Here is a 6279-nt window from a genome sequence, read left to right as displayed (position 1 = left end):
GCCCCACGTTGCAGGGCTTCTTCAGGGCTATTTTGACGGCAGTCAAAACTAAAATGCAAAAGATCTAATATGTGAAGGATAAGGAGGATTTCGATCTTGAGGTGGTTGAAACTGATGAATAGCAAATAATGGAACTTGAGGTCCACCTTGGTCAAATAAAATGGCAGAAATTGTATTTAAACAAAATACTGGTCTAAAATTAAAAACTTTATTCGAATACCTAAATTTTTATCCATTCCAACATCAGGGCATTCATTACAGTACTGGTGGGCCACAATTTCGCAACATAAATACAGTTTTTAATTTGAGACCACTGTGGTTTTTTTTTTGGTTTTTTTGTATGTTTAAATTCAGAAATAATTTCAATTGATAACCTGATTAAGAAGGTATTTTTTTTTTAATTATGGAGCTTACTTATGTGAACATTACTCTATACAAGCCTACTGACTGAAAAATACTATTGACATTGTTGTCCTCAAAGTTTAAGAATCTGGAAGTTAAACTGTAAACAATAAAAGATTAAACAAAGGGGTATTAATGACTCAAATGATCAAAAAATCTATCATTGTTACATTTCATGACCCTCAATCCTTTCTTAATCCTCAGATACTTCCTGGATGGACTTTAATTAGCACTAATTCTGTAGCAAATGTCTTCTATATTAAAAAATTCCTTCAATGATCTTAGGCCTACAAGACGCACAATGAGGAAATTATGACCTTGTTCATAGAAAAATTACTTCTTTTAATTTTTTTTTTCTTTTTATAAAAATGTTTTTTTTTTTATAAAAGGAATGTTTTAGTAACAATACTGTGTATTAGATTCACCAGTTACTTATATTCAAAATTTAGATTTTAACCAAAGGCTTGCTAATCAATTACATACCAAAGTATTTAACTGTATAAGACTAAACTGACCTGACTCTCCACCTACCATCTATATTTCAAGAATTCTCAAATAACCCTTCCCTTATCCCTCTCACTATTAGACCTATTATGACCCAAAAACAAGAATTTCAAAAAGATTTCAAACATGCATAACATTAAATCCATTATTAATATTAATGCTCTTTTTTTTTTATATAAATAAAAAAGAGGACTATTTTTACCAAAATGAGAATAGAGGTAGTCTATTAAATTTTATTAGAAAGTGCTTTGATCGCCAGCTGACAATTGGGTCTACACATATGGGATCATCCATTTCAATGAAACTTTTTTTGGTGATTCTAGGTTGAAAAATATTAGACATTTGTCAGAGGGTTCTTGCTAATAATATATTTAACAAAAATATTTTACATATTTTCATAAATTTTTTATGTTATTGCATAACACCTTTGTTGTGCACATATTTAATGATTATTATATGCCAATAAATAAGTCGAATGTAGACCAAAAACATTTTGTTCAGAAAAAACATAGTCAATTTCCGTTTTAGCGGTTTTTGAAACTCTTAAATACACATTTTCATATAAATAAAAAATAAAAAATATTTGGGCTTAATTTTTAGTTCACTAAATAAATTCATAACTCCTTACAATGTAATCCAAATCCAACATAGTTATAGCTGATGGAAAGCTGAATTTTCGCTCTTTTAAGTCATGTCAATATAGATTTTAAGTCTTTATATGAAAGAAAAAGCAGTTTCAAATAAAGAAAAAATAGAGATAAAGTTTACGATAATTTACTAATAATAGAAAAAAATAAATTTTCATTGAAATAGGTGATCCCATGTGCTGAATTATTCATTTATAAGATGATATTTCATCCATATATAGATAATTGTTAAGACTTAATGTTGTTAAAAAATTACTAGTCTAATTAAAAACCTATCATAATTATGTATCAATAATTTACAACAATTAATTTATGGTAAATAACTAAAAATTAACACTAAATATTACTATAAAATAATTTCAAGCTTTTGATTATTATCTAGCTAATTAATTTATACATTAAAATTTTTGAGAAAAGTGCCAATGCTCTGAACACATACTGTTATTAAAAGATATATTTCTTTATAACCTAAATAATACAAAAATATTTAATTCTAAAAATTTTTATTTAGAATAAATACCTCCAGCAACATTAACAAAATCTTCACCAGTAGCTCTATAGACTTCAATATATCTGGAAAAAATTAATGAAAATTCAATCATCATACTACATAAAAATAAATTATTAAAAAAAACATAAGCAGAAGCATCATTACCTTGAACCAATGTGGTGTTTGTGTCTTTTTAACGCCATTTCTCTATGTTCTCCACAAGTAAATCTCACCAGTGCTTCACCGTTACGCCTTCCCATAGGACTCAAGCACAAGGCAACACCACCCCTACATAAGATTATAATGGATTTAATTATAAACTAAAAGCATAAAACTTAAGATGTATACATTTAATATTGTTTAAGAGATGTTATTAAATCCCAGTAAAATTGATAAAAATATGCCCCCCTGAAATTCTGCCAGTCCTTTCTTTCACCTAACATTTTTCCCTCCAAAATTCAGTTTTGGAAAACAAAACCTCAATCTATTTGAATAAAAAAAATGCCAGTCTTTCATCTCATAAAGATTACTGCCCAATCTTCATCCTCTCTAATCAATCCAAACCACTGGAATGAATTGCTCAACCATAAATATCCAATTTCCTTTAAGGATCCATTACTCGATCCACTCCAATCTGGTTTCCTACCTGTTTTTTTTACACAATCAATCCTAGTAAAAATTAATGCTGACCTACCAAGATGGATGAAAAAAAAGTTAACTGTATTAATACTTCTAGACTTCCATAAAGCTCTTGATTCCCTGGACTGTTAAATCCCTTTCACCAAATTAAAATTACCATCCTTTTCCAACATTTGTATTCACTAGCTTCAATCATTCCTTTCCAATCAGTCTCAAGCACAATTCTAACTTATATCTGGATTGTTAAAACTTTCCCATAAACTTGTGAAAAAATATAGACATAATGGTTACAATCATCATTTAAGAGGAGAGTTACTTTTACCTATAAGTGTCTGTGTATATAATTTATAAAAAAAATATATTACAAGCTAAAACATATGATATATAGGTGAATATAATTGCTTTACTTGGCTACGTTGAGGCCCCTGAAGAAACGAGCTATATCTTGGTCGCTGGACTGCCACGGGAGACCTCTTGCTCGAACTACGCAGTTCGAATCAACTTCTTCATCTCTTGAGCTATAGTGACAAATAAATAGATGCAATTAATAAAAAGACAAACACGTAATTAAAATTAATATTAGTTAATCACTAAAGGAGGATTTGTCAACACATAGTTCTTACTGAGGTATCTTATAGGAAATGGATTGCTAAAGAAACAAGAATCTAAAATAAATCAGAGATATCAGAAAACTAGGAATAATAAAGGAAAACTTGATAGTTAATATTAATTGTAATATTTCCTGCAAGGTCTAACTTGGTAATCATATTAAAATTTTATTACAATGTTTTGTTTTTTTAATTTAAATTGTTTCATTTATCTCTATTATGATCATGATTCTACCTAATAGTAGAACAATTTTGAATCTAATGAAATTAAAAAATGCTCCAAAATTTCTAAAATATGCAAGCAGAAATATTTATTCATTTCAGAAGTGGAATTTTATCAGAGCTGAACATACATATAAATAAACCTTGAAATGAACCATCTTTTTATTGAAAGGTACTAATTAAATCTGCCACCTGTGGAAAATAAACAGGAATGCTTATCGGTATAAAAAATAAGTAACTCGTAGCAAAATAATCATCCATTCTTATTGTCATAAACCATGACACATGAAATTGTTTAAATAGGAACTAGAAATTATAAACAAAATATAAAAAGAAAAACAGTATATATTCTGACTCAAGACTAATTTTATATTAATGTGTTCTATAAATATTGAAAATTATATTAATTAAAAACCAAACATTCAGCAACCAGTTCACTATTATTCATAATTCATGAGGAAAATACCAGATATTATTTTTTTAAATGAAATCGAATACCCATTTTTCATGACAAACTGTTATCAATCATTAATAATATTTAAAATATTATAAAAAAATGACAATTTTAGGGATAAGTTGGAGCATGACTAAGATGTTATTCTCAATAAGAGCATGATGAGATGTCAGCTGGGATGATTAAATTCATTGTTGATGACCCATGCTCAACCCGTTTCACATCCAATAAAACCTATGCTTTATTACGCATACTTTTAACTTATCCTTTAATATAAAGACAATTAAATATATTTATTAAATTTATGTCAAGTGGAAAATAATTATATTCAATAAAACTGACCAACAGAAGCAAAGAAACATAATCATCAAAAGGAAATAATATAATAAAGTATTGAGCTCAATAGCAACTAATACTGTTGATCTTTAAGAAATGAAATTGAGAGACTTACAACTTTTAGAACATTTAAGAATATGGTGGTCATGAATTGTTGATAAATTCAAAGAAAGATCTGATTCATTCATACATGATCTGATATCGTATTCTGGAATCTCATGAATTTTAAAATGAAGATATTAAATAGAGATGGAATTAATCAGTTACATCACATTCCATTGTTGAATATAATACATCTTAAACATATGACAGCATGTCAATCAGTTTTAGTTGAATTAATGGAGTGTAAAGCATTTGTCACAAAAGTGATGACTAAATTTAAAGAATTTGATATGAAATTGTAAACCAAGAAATTCACTTCATTGGTTTGCTGTTGTCATCACTTTATTAGTTCAGCTTTTATCAGAATCAAAGACTATAAACATCAATAACCTTACTTGAAGAAAGTAAATGCTAAAGGATACAGCAAAAGATGATTTTTTATTTTTTAATTTAAAATATGAACTAAGCCCAACCTGTTTAGAAAGAGAAGGAAGGAAAATTCTTGTACAGTAATAGTACATACGTGCCAACAAACTGGAAGAGTACAGTGCTGATGTATGGGTAGGGGCATTAGGTTTAAAAGTAAAGGTGGAAGCAATTGACTTACTTTGTGAATGCTGCATGTTAAACTTTTCCAAATCTTAGCTCAGCATAAAAGATGAAGACAAATTTAAGTTAAGACCACAAGATTGTTAAATTAATTGTAAAAACAAAGCAATGTAAATGTAATTTTTAAACTAAACTAAGACTCCCTTGCAAGATGAGGAATTTAAAATTTCAATTTTCATAAATGGCAAACATATGCATATACTACATACAAAATACAATTATAATTAAAGGATGAATAAACAAAATGAAATTGTTAAGTCAAATGATTTTTAGGTTGACCAATGAAAGAAATATTATAAATTAAAAAACATAAATAATTATATATAGGGAGATGGTCAGGGTTGCGGTCAATAGTGAAACAAAAATAGTTTACAACTATTTAATTAACTATTATAAATAATTATAATTTTGAAAATTGTAAATAATGTTTAGATTATTTAAATGCATATTTAGTAAAGAGAGGAACTAAGGGAATACATATGTAATATAAAAGCTGACTTTTGACTAAATTTTGGGCAATATAGCTTTAAAGTCTTATGGGGGCACATACCACTCCTATCCCATTTCAAAGCAGAGTTCAGTTTTATTCAGAGATGAAAACTTTTTGTTGCACAAATGCAAATATACTCACAAACCTTCATTTTTAAAGCAAAAATATTGGTTTGATATTTAAAAATTTTTTACCTTTACATGAAAAATCTTATGAACTGGTTTAATGTGATGAGTATAAGGAAAAATAAAACAAAAATTTAAACACTGAAATGATTGAAGAAAGGTCAGATATAACACAAAATATATGTAAGGAATGAAATGATATAAGCAATAGACAGTACATAAAATTTAAAATGCGTTTAGTAGTAGAAGTATTGATACAACTGAATAATCAATTTTTATTTGCACAGATGCTGAAAAAAACAACCAATGAACTGTTAAATTCTGGAAATTGAGTAACTAACACTAATATATATATATATATAACCTTATTAAAACATATATTAAAACAAAAATATTATTAATATATATATATATATGTATATATACACACACAAAAAATATACTTACAACTTGTTTTGCAGTGCAATCATAAGGGAGACCCCTCATTCGTATGATGACCTGAGCTCCCCTTGTCAGAAATGCTTGAGCCTCATTATTAGAACCTAAAAGTAAAATTGAATATAAATTCTATACAATAACATCAGTTTGAGTGATAGCAAAATATAAAACACTTAATAAACCTAAAAAGAAAATAAACAATCTAGATTTTTT

The 6279-nt window shown here is 27.4% G+C and overlaps 1 long non-coding RNA gene across 2 annotated transcripts; it reads right to left on the bottom strand.

Annotated features, from left to right (window-relative positions):
• Positions 1–1977: 1977 nt before the first annotated feature.
• Positions 1978–5853, bottom strand: LOC136796752 (uncharacterized). Of its 2 annotated transcripts, none has more exons than XR_010844493.1 (4): positions 5698–5853; positions 3090–3200; positions 2209–2331; positions 1978–2126 (listed from the first exon to the last, which is right to left on the bottom strand). It is a non-coding gene; the product is annotated as an uncharacterized lncRNA (long non-coding RNA). The 2 variants fall into 2 exon arrangements; XR_010844494.1 differs by lacking the exon at positions 5698–5853 and adding an exon at positions 5012–5033.
• Between the last annotated feature and the right edge of the window lie 426 nt (positions 5854–6279).

The sequence above is a fragment of the Halyomorpha halys genome, unplaced genomic scaffold (assembly GCF_000696795.3).
Source record: "Halyomorpha halys isolate HHAL.00 unplaced genomic scaffold, Hhal_1.1 Scaffold7972.1, whole genome shotgun sequence".
Taxonomy (NCBI): Eukaryota; Metazoa; Arthropoda; class Insecta; order Hemiptera; family Pentatomidae; genus Halyomorpha; species Halyomorpha halys.
Note: the sequence above shows the minus strand (reverse complement) of the source record. Positions and strands in the feature narration are given on the sequence as shown.